Source organism: Nannospalax galili, unplaced genomic scaffold (genome assembly GCF_000622305.1).
Source record: "Nannospalax galili isolate Female #2095 unplaced genomic scaffold, S.galili_v1.0 scaffold203, whole genome shotgun sequence".
NCBI classification, from domain to species: domain Eukaryota; kingdom Metazoa; phylum Chordata; class Mammalia; order Rodentia; family Spalacidae; genus Nannospalax; species Nannospalax galili.
In genome coordinates, this window is record NW_008351640.1 from 5,286,073 (window position 1) to 5,297,365 (window position 11,293).

Here is an 11,293-nt window from a genome sequence, read left to right on the forward strand (position 1 = left end):
AGGAGTGTGTTACTGAATATGTTATAGCTGTAGTGAAATGCTTCTTCTAATCTTGTGGTTATTAAAACTTTTTAAAAATAATGATTAAAATAATAATAATTTCTTCAAAGCATAAAAATTTTCTCCTTAATAATTAGTAGATGTGAAAAACATTACCATTGAAATCTACCTGATGACTTTATATCCATGCTCAGATGCCAAGGAGCTCAGAAAGTAACTGACTGTGACTAGTAATAATCAGATATATAGAGATTAGAAACACATGTACAAACATCTTAATGTCAATTTTATTAATAATGAATTTTTCTGTATGAACCTGTGTATTTTAATAAAGAAATGGAGATCATTTTTACAGGTTAAAATATCATTTAATTTTGTCTTATAGGGTTTATACTGAGTACAATATTGTGTAACTGTATTAATTCAACTGTAAACCTAAAAATTTACAGCCAATTTTGAAAGAGATGCATCTTAGCTCTGGAAATTGTTATTGAATATGTCAATCTCAGGAAACCGTTATTGAATATGTCAATTGTGTTGTAATGATATGCTTCTTCTAAGTATGTGGTTATTAAATAAATAATTTTTAAAAATTAAATTAAGTTTAAAAAAAGATGATAGTTTATGTTCAAGGTGGGTTCACAAAGGGATACTAGGGTAGTTCCGCGTGTACAACTTGATAACTAGCACATAATCAGAATTAAAAGAAGAACCCCATGCTCAGTCATAAACAATAATGAAATTTTCTCATTCAAATGAGAATAGATAGAACTGGAAATCATTTTAGGTGTTACAAGCTTAAGTTTAAAAAAAGATGATAGTTTATGTTCAAGGTGGGTTCACAAAGGGATACTAGGGTAGTTCCGCGTGTACAACTTGATAACTAGCACATAATCAGAATTAAAAGAAGAACCCCATGCTCAGTCATAAACAATAATGAAATTTTCTCATTCAAATGAGAATAGATAGAACTGGAAATCATTTTAGGTGTTACAAGCCAGTTCAACAACCATGTTTCCTGTAAATAGTGATGTGGGGGAGTTCATGTGACAGGAGATTAGTAAGCACAGGAGCAGATTGTGATGAAGCAGATGAATAGGGGAAAAAAGTAAAAACGTACAAGTAAAAACACTTGAAATTTTTTTTAATTAACGAATAAAAATTAAAAGAGGAAGCACCAATTAAAACCAAAATGAAAGCCATTAAATAAATAAAAGTAAAAGTAAATACTCACAACACACAAACCGAGAGAGAGAGAGAGAGAGAGAGAGAGAGAGAGAGACAATGGGCTGGTAAATACTTCCGGTTTTCAGGCTAACCTAAAACCTGCCATAAAGCACAACATCAAATGATGCAGAGGACAGCCTGCCGCACCAATGAAGAGGAGACACATAGCCAAATGAACCAATGAGGATGGAGCAGGGGTATAAAAGAAACCCCTACCAGCACAATAAACAATCTTGCTTACTAACTGCCAAATGAGTCTCTGGAAATCTGCGCCATTGATTTCACACCTACTCATCCCCTGCCCCCAAGGGAGAGTCCTTAAGTAGCTAGCCCGCTAAGGCAGGCAATAACAACATCTGGCACCCAACGTGGCCTTCAAGGACCTCACTTGGATCCTAGTCATCATGTGGTGCTTGCTTCTGTCATTTCTGAGACGTGATTTTTGCGCTCTTCTACAACCTTTGCCTCCACAGGTCCTGAGTTGATTTCTCCGTTTTCTCTGTTGACCGGTCTTGGTTCCCTTCGGCTGTCTTTCGGTGAGTAGGCCCCTTCTATATGTTTGTGATTGTTCATCTGTTCGTTTTTCCATCCTTGATAGGGAGGCACATACCTTCCTTTCCTGTCCGCCCAGCGTTTCCACATAAGGGCCAATCACCCAGGAAACTGGACCAACTAGGAGCTTCCTGACAGACTCCTGTCCTCCTGAGACACCATGTGTTCATACGCCTTGGCCTAACAAACCACAGAAGTTCCCCACTAAGCACAAGAAGTCTTGGTCCTAAACACTCCTCTATGTCCTCTTGCTTCTATTCTGAGCAGTTAACTGTCCTACTGACGCCCTCTGCTTTGATCTACATAAAAATTCTTCAGGCTGCGTCGGGTTATTGCAGCACATTACTGGGGATTTTGTTAATCAAACTACTGCTTAGATGCGTGGCCTAAATGCCACCATTCCCAGAAGAACCCAATCACATCATAGCAATACTGAGTCAGCAAGACAACCCCTTGATCCCTGGTGTAATTCCCGAGCCACTTATACCTCGGGTGCTGACTTACCCCTCTTCTGGGATCATTGCTTAGCAGCCACCAAGCCATATGCTGTTCTCGGAAAAGAGGGGATCTGGATATGGAATAAACCCCCCTGGCCTAATGATACTGTAGATTTACCTTCCTATTCCCAAAGAAACCCCAGTCAATTTCTGTGCCATATGTTTGGCAACTGGCCCTGCTGTGGCCCCTATGCTTGTATGGATATTAAAGGGCTATTCTTTATTCAGGGAGGGCAATACTTTAGTGGCTCTTACACTTGTAACTCTTCCTTTGAGGACTCTGTTAAGGTCGATCACCGAAAAAAAAAAAAAATTACATTCGCCCCTACAGAAGCCTGTGTAAACACCCCCTTCTTTCTCACTTTAAGTAACCAGAGTGGAGAGGTACTCAATTGTACCATTCCTGGCCAGTGTCAACTTTCATCATGCTGGAATTCCCTAATGGCAAACAGAGCAGTACTTGCCCAGCTGCCATCCATCTTATGGGTACCCATCAGCAATGCTTCTCATTTTTGTGCAGTAACTATTATACGAAGAACAAATAGACAAAAAAGAGACTTTGGGATCTTGGCAGCAATCACTCTCGCTATTACTGGAGCTGTGGCCGCAGGGGCAGCATCTGCTGTGGTTATAACACACACGATACAAACAGCTACAGCCTTAAACGATGCGGTTAAGGCATCTGCCGAGGTTTTCCATACCCAAACACTTAGCAATGCCCACTTTTATTCAGCTGTTCAAAATCTACACCAACAAATCGACCTCTTAGGTGAAGAGGTCCAAACATTATATATGCTTCTCTCTGCAAATTGTGATCCAAGGTATAATAATCTATGCCTAACACCGTATGAAGTAAGCAATTTGACTAAAGCTACATTACAGCTCTCACAGCAAATCAAGGGGTTCTGGTCACAAGAATTCCTTAATCTTTCATTGACCATGATCCAACAAATAATCACCCTTAATTACACCCAGGTCAACCCCCTAGATTTGGATGCTTCATTTATTATGGAGGTGTGGAACCATATAAAAAAATCTTTTTGATCCCTCCAGGATTGTAGCTTATTTAGTCATGGGATTAGAGATAATAATCATTCTTGTCCTTTTGAGATGTCTTCTTAAGCAGGTGGGACGACAACGGAAAACTAATAAAATGACGGCACAGGTTCTACTGGCAATTATAAACAAAGATCATGCTCCACCAAAGGCGGTTCTACAAGCATGGATAGCAGAGGTTTCAAAAGCCTAAAAAGCACCCCAATATCCTGACAGACCCACCGTGGTGATGCTCCTTCGAGGGCTGGTAGTCAAGGTAAGGACCTACTGAGTAGGCCAACCTAAGACAAGCACAGTCCCAAATGCTGGAGCACTCACAAGGTGGGCCAACAAGGTTGGAATGAGGCATCCAGGCTCCCACTGGGCTATCTAAAATAAAATAAAAAGGATGGATATGTGGGGAAATGGGCCGGTAAATCTGTTATTCAGGCTAACCTAAAACCTGCCATAAAGCACAACATCAAATGATGCAAACAGAAGACAGCGTGACGCACCAATAAAGAGGAGACACATAGCCAAATGAACCAATGAGGATCGGGCAAGGGATATAAAAGAAAGCCCTAATAGCACAATAAATGAGCTGCTTGCTAACTGCTGAGTGAGTCTCCCGAAATCTGCACCGTTGATTTCACATCTACTCTCCCCCTGCCCTCAATGGAGAGTCCTCAAGCAGCTAGCCCACTAAGGCAGGCAACAACAACAACGAGAGAGAGAAAGAAATATCTATGTTAAGGTCAAAAAGGTCACCAATGTCCATGTACAATTCCAAGACATCAGCAGTGTCCAGAAATGCAACTGCTATCCAGTTAACCAACAACATCTCTGCAATATAAGGATAAAACTCAGCTCCGGTTAGTGCCTTATATGAAGCAGTGTCTATAATCCCTCACAGTGCCTCCTGAGGTCACAGCAAGAAATGGTCATACCCATCCCAACTGAGTGCAGCTCAAAGAGATTTCTCTCACTTTCTGTCCCCAAGATTGTACTGGTTACTTTTCTAATGGCTATGACCAAATACCTGCCAAGAAGCAACTTAAGGAAGGAAAGGTATATTCTGGTTCAAGCTTTTGAGGGACTGGGAACGTATGGTGTCTGAAGGAGCTGGTGGCTTGGGAAGGTACTTTGTGAGGCAGCCAGTTACCTGGTATTGGTAGTTCTCCATTCCAATCAGTGATCTAGTTTCTCCAGCTAATCCTTATCTCCCAAGGCTCCCATAACTTCCCACAACAAAATTGCCTTCAGGGGACAAAACATTCAAACACCTGAGACAGTGCAGGACATTCTATATCCAATCCATTACAGGCACCTTTTCTACTTTAATGATAATAAAAGCAATAGTGGCCATGATGAGGTTAACCAAGGAATCATAAAGTTTCCTGAGTCTATGGACACTGGCATTTGCTAGTTGAGAGTGAACAAAAGGTGCTTCAATGACCTTTTCTATTGGACTCTAAAATTCTGCAATAAATTTGGCTTCGACATACCTTCTCTACACTCATGATATTCAATTCTCTCTTCTTTGAACTCAGATTAATGTATGTGAAAAGGGTGGGAGCCCCTCACTGACACTGATGCTTGTACATAATCATCTGCTGCCCAAGACACTCCAGGGAATATTTTATCTTGCAAGGAACATGGTCACAGGGAGCCATTTATTGTAGGGCTGGAGAGCTTTCTCAACAGTTGAGAGCATTGGCTGCTCTTCAGAGGACCCAGGTTTCTGTTCCCAGCACCCATAAAATCCATATCTTCAGTTCCAGGGGATCTAATGCCTTCTTCTGACTTTTACAGGCATTGCATGACAAACGTGTACTTACAGACATGCAGATAACACACTCATACATATAAAATAATAAAAAAATTAATGTCAAATGGGGAATTTCAGCATTTTGAAGGTCTGGAGAAAGTAACAGAACAGGTTGGCTATGATCAAAGTTCATCATACATGTGTGAAAAGACATGTATAAATTTTTTCTAGTTCATATATATTAATGAATGTTTTGCAATAAATAAAAGGGGAAAAGGAAAAGAAAAAATAATTAACAGTAAAGTTGATACTAAAGAAACTGAAGAATAAGTACAAATCAAAACCAGCAAATAATCAAAACCAAAACCCAGAAAACAAGAAAAAGACTAACTATATTAAGATCAAATAGATCACTAATATGAGTCCAAACTATCACCAATATCAAATTTCCAAGAGGTCAATAATATCCATGGTTGAAGTCCACCTGCTGTCCAGCTAACCGACAGCTTCGCTGCAGTATAAGAACAGAATTCTGTCCCATACAGGGCCTTATGTAAGCATGATTACCTCATAATGCCTCCTTGTGAGACTCCAGAAAGTGGCCAATCTCAAGTTGGCTCAACTCAAAATACATTCTCTTACTTTGTCTTCAAGTCTGTACTAGCTACTTTCTCCATGGCTATGACCAGATACTGGACCAGAAGCAGTTTAAAGGACAGAAAGTGTTTATTTTGGCTCATGCTTTTGGGAACTGGGAAAGAAGGCACCATGATTTAAGGAGTTGATGCCTTGGGAAAATGGACTGTGTTTCATGGCTTTCTTAGTTCCCCCTCTCTCTTTGGCCCACTTTCTCCAGCAAGTCCCCTCCTCCCAGGGGTCTTAAAAATTCTCTAAATATCACTACACACTGGTGACTAAGTGTTCAAAGATTTCAAATTATTAAATCTCACATCCAAACCTTAAAAATGACAATATCTAATTCCAAGAGAGCAACACTATCAAGGTTGAAGTTCAACTGCTGTCTAGCTAGCCAACAGCTTTGCTGCAGTATAAAGCCTGCTGTCAGGCCCAGACAGTGCCTTATATATCAAGGCTTACCTCATAATGTGTCCTTGGGCATGAGAGATGGAGTTACATCTTCTTACTCTCTCTACCAAACCCTGTCATCATTTCAGTAATTTATAAACCATAGAAAATGATTTCTTATATTGTAGGCAGTTGGAAATCAAGAGGTACCAAGAGATGCAGGGTGGAAGGAGAGCTGCTTTATCTTACATGGCACTGTGCTATTGACCTCACATGGTAAAGGGAAGGGCTGAACTTGGGCCTTGAGCTCTTTTCTAAAGCAACTCCTTCTTTCATGATGGAATCCCCAGCCTTGGTTATCTTCTAATGATTCTACCTGTTAATTCTGTTGGAGTTGAAGTCTCAACAGGGATTTGGAGAGACGCATTCACCCTTGACACCACACAAATTAGAGCTTGTTGTAATAGGGACACCCTCATCACCACAGTTACACAGTGTTAAAGTTAAGGCTGACTCTAGTCTCTGAATTTATCAGGCATTTGGCCCAGGGTATGGAAATACATGTCAGCTGGACCCTGGCTGTCTTGGGAAAAAGTCAGAGTGTCCTGGAGTGCACCTGCTAACTCCAGATTTATGGCTTCTGTAAATATGCTTGCCTTGCTTCTGCAAAATAATAATTGTAGCTTAATAGAATAAAAATTGTTAAGGGGACTCTCCACCTGTAAGCTTGGGAACTTAAACTTTTTACCCCTGGTTATGGTTTCTCCATATAAAAGCTTACCCTAGAGATGGCTCAGAGCTACACACTTGAGTTCCGACACCTTTGTGTAGTAGCATCAGTCAGCAATGAATTTCATTCAGCAAAACTTTGTCTGAGTAGTCTTCCCTGGTGAAGCACCCCACAACATTGTTACTATTAGCCATGCCCTGCCGGAGGAGAGTCCTGCCTGTTCAGCTGAAAGACATGAGGTGGTAACTCAAAGCAGAGTGTGGAGTGCAGAGCTGTCTCTTGTAATTTTGTTTTTACGTGATTCATATCACTAATATATCAAAACATATCAATCTGGCTAAAGAAATGAATCAAAGGTTTATAGTTCTATCACAGGACTAAAGTTCATATCCCAGCATCCACATAAGGTGGTTCACAAATGTCTATAACTCCAGCTCCAAGGCATCCTACACCTCTCTCTAGCCTATGTTGGCATCCACAAACACCCATAAATGTTTTTTAAAAAAGAATTAACTTGACATTTATTTTTAAAATAACACATTAATCACAAGTATTATACCACATTACACACGTGTGTAACATCATCAACTGAGGGAGTCATGGTGTTGAGCACTATTTTCAGTGTGCTTGAAGCTACACGGTGTTGCTCCATGCCACAGCTGCCTCCTGCCACAGAAAGTTACAACTGGCCCACGGGCAGAGAATAAAAGACTTCAGATAACTTATTCCCGAATAGGACACCTATATCATGCTTCTGCAACCCAAGGCTCAGTGAAGAGAGGGAAGAGAGGGGCAAAAAGATTGTAAGAGTCAGAGACGGGTGATGACCAAAAGGAAACAGTTTCCAGACAGCTGGAAAGTTACTCATACGAACTTACAGCATGGTAACAGCATGCCGAAAGTCCATGAAAGCCCTAACCAGCATGGAAGTGAGGAAGTGGGTGAGAAGCTCTATTCTTAGCTGAGCAACTGATAAATACTGAGAGAGGAGAACTGGTTTACTTTAAGGATGTGACGCTAGATAGGTTAACCAGGCTCCAATGAATGGCTGCACACTGAATGACGTGAAAAATCACTGGGAATTTATGAGGCATGCAGATGGGACAGGGGGTCTTGATACAATAAAATACATTGTATGAAGCTCATGAAAATTCAATAAAATTAATGAAGAAAAATCCAAAGTCATAAACCTTCGTGTTATAGGTAGAACAATTTGAAAACTTAGTAATGTGATGTAATCTCAGAGAAAATTATGTTATTTCTCAGTCTACACTAAACGCTCATGAGAAGTCAGTTCTTGAGCTCTTTTTGCACTCCTACATAATCAACAGTAGGCAGAGACTGTACGGTAAACCTCCCAACTTATTGTCTTAGTCTTCTCTTAAAAGTGATTCATAGGGTTTCCAATAATTTTTCAATGAAAGCCACAGACGTGAAAAGAAAAGATCTAAGAGAAGAAACCAGTACACCAAGAAGGCTGGAAACACATTGAGAAGGCTGGCAGCCCGCTCAGCACCGGAGACCAATTCTATAAATATATATGTAGGGTAAGGGAAAAAGTAGATTTCTGACTATTTTAAAGGTGATAACAAGTAGAGTAATTTAGATTTTCATATAATTTTGATATTATTTGAATCTGAAACAAGTTAATGGTACTTTGTTTCCAATTATCAGAATAACACAAAAACCATGTATTTTGACATTTTTGTGTCTTGCCTTAAACCTGGCACTCTGGTAGGCAGAAAAGACCAGATTATTTGGGGAGGGGGGTGCTAAGGAGTTGGTTCAGCATGAGGTAATGACAGGAATAAGAATACCCTATCTAGCCAGTCCTGGTGGCACACTCCTTTATGCCCAGCACTCGGGAGGCAGAGGCAGGTGGGTCCTCTGTGAGTTCAAGGCCAGCCTGGTCTACAGAGTGAGTTCCAGGCAGCTGGAGTAACAGGGAGACCTTGTTTCAAAAAGACCAAATAATAATAATAATAATAATAATAATAATAATAATAAATAGAATACCCTATCTCCTCACAAACATAAAATCAGGAATGAAAAGTGGATTTCCTTTACACATTTATTGTAATTGTCAAACAGCACCATCCTATCAGATATGGACTTCTATTTACACTAGCACTTAAAGCTCAGTTAAAGCTGACTGCTCTTGGAATCCAGACTATATACTTTCTTGTGCTTCAAAGTAAACTTAATTGCTGATTTCAAATTGGTGGCAACATTAAAATTTCAGTGAGCAACAACAAAAAAGAAAGCAAATGACAACTAATGTTGCAAGGATGTGGGGAAAGAGGAACACTCAGTCACTGCTAAAGGCATTGCAAATTGATGCAACCACTGTAGGAATCAGTGTGAAGAACACGTGAAAACAAAAAATAGATATACCATATGATCTAACCCTAACCCTAACCCCTCTTTGAAACATATCCAAAGGACTCAATATCGTATTATAAAAGATACTTGCTCAGTGATGTTTGTTGCTGCTCTTCTCACAATAGCTATGAAATGGAAGCAACCTAAATGTCTCTCCACCAATGAATAGATAAGGAAAATGTGATACATTTACACTATGGAATTTTACTCAGACGTAATGAAAAACAAAAATCACAAAATTTTCAGGTAAATGTATGAACTAGAAACTGATATACCAAGTGAGGTAACCCAGACTCAGAAAAACAAGTGAGAATGTTCTCTCTTATTTGTGGATCCTACATCAAAATTCTTAGATGTGAGTATATATCTTGTTATAACCATATGAGCCATGAAAATGGAAAGTAACCATAAGAGAAAAGAGGAAGAAGGAGCTCTAATGGGGGACAGTAGGAAACAGGAGTTATCAAGAGGGAAATGAGGAAAATGAGGGGTATTATTTGGGGAGGTAGGAGGGAGCTATACAGTGACAGAGAGAGGAAACACATAAACAATGCTTAAGAAGTATGAAAAAAGAAAATGTATTTAATAAGACTACAGAAAAATAAACATATAATATGAATGTAGGTGCATGTGCGTGGTGATGGCTATATAACAAAAATCCCAATGTTAAGCCTGGGAAACATACCTTTCAGTTATTGATCAGGGTGGTCTAGGAGACTTCTAAAATAATAGAGAATGTTGCCAGAGGCCTTGATTGCCTTCCACAGCTTGAAAATAATGTCCTACTGCAGGACGATTTTTGTACATAGGAGTTAGAGTAATTGAGCTAGAACTGAACTGGAAGCCCTTTCCCTGAAGAACAGCTCTCATAGTATCAGAAGATGCTATGCAAGCTGCCAAGGAGAAAATCAATCAATGATCCTACTGAACTATAAAACCTAAAAACAACAATTACAAGCCCAGCAAATTATCTCTATTGGAATAGTAATGACATTTTTATCTTGGGGGTAATCAACAGTTACCTAATTGGATTTAAGACTCACTCAGTGGGAGAGAACGCATATTTGGCACTACTGTAAACATAGCTCAGCACATATGGCTAGAATGGCCATAGAATCAACTGAAGAACTTATTTCTGTCACCTTCTAGACCTTCTTAATTTCTTGCTATATTTTAAATATGCATTCTTTTATTACAGACAAATGCACCTCTCACCACTCAACCAAGAAACTTCTCTTTGCACCATATGGAGACCATTACAAAGTTCCACTATTCAAATGCAGAGAATAAGTGACTGTGAGATGTTCAGACCAAAGTGACACATCGACAATGCAACATATACACCTAAGTCTCAGGAAACATCACAGAAGATGGGCTGAAAGGAATTTTAAGTGTCCAAGGCACGAGATACCTGCTGATCCTTAATGCATTCTATACATGATAGAGAAGCTCCACCAATGGAATTGCCACAGTATGGTAGTCTAATGAGACCTGCATAACCATGATAAAACCAGATGACATGCCAAGGTCGATGGGAGGAATGTCATGGGATCCCACCTCACTTTGAAGAGCTAGGAGCAATCAATGGTTACAGAGGGAGGGATATTCGGTTTCCCTTAAACACAAGTACAAATAAGCACCACTGAATAAGCATTCAGCATGTATATATATAATATTATATGTATATCTGTGTAACAATTATAATAAAGAAGAGGATAAGAACTTGAGAGAAACTAAGGTAATACAGGAGGAGTTGGTATGGAACCGATATAATATAAAAACAATACTGATGAAATTTGCAGGTAAAAGGATGGAACTAGAAACTATTATACTAAGTGAAGTAACACACTCAGAAAAAAAATCGACATATGTTCTCCCTCATATGTGGATCCTAGAACCAAACCCTGATAAGTGAGTATGTATCCAGACATAACTACAGGAACTAGGATGATGGGAAGAAACAGGGAGGTAAAGGAAAAGAAAGGACCTGAAAGAAAAGAACAATAGGAAACAGGCCTTAATAAATGAGATATGGATAAAAATTGGGTTAGTTTAAGGGAGGGGAGAGGGAAGGGT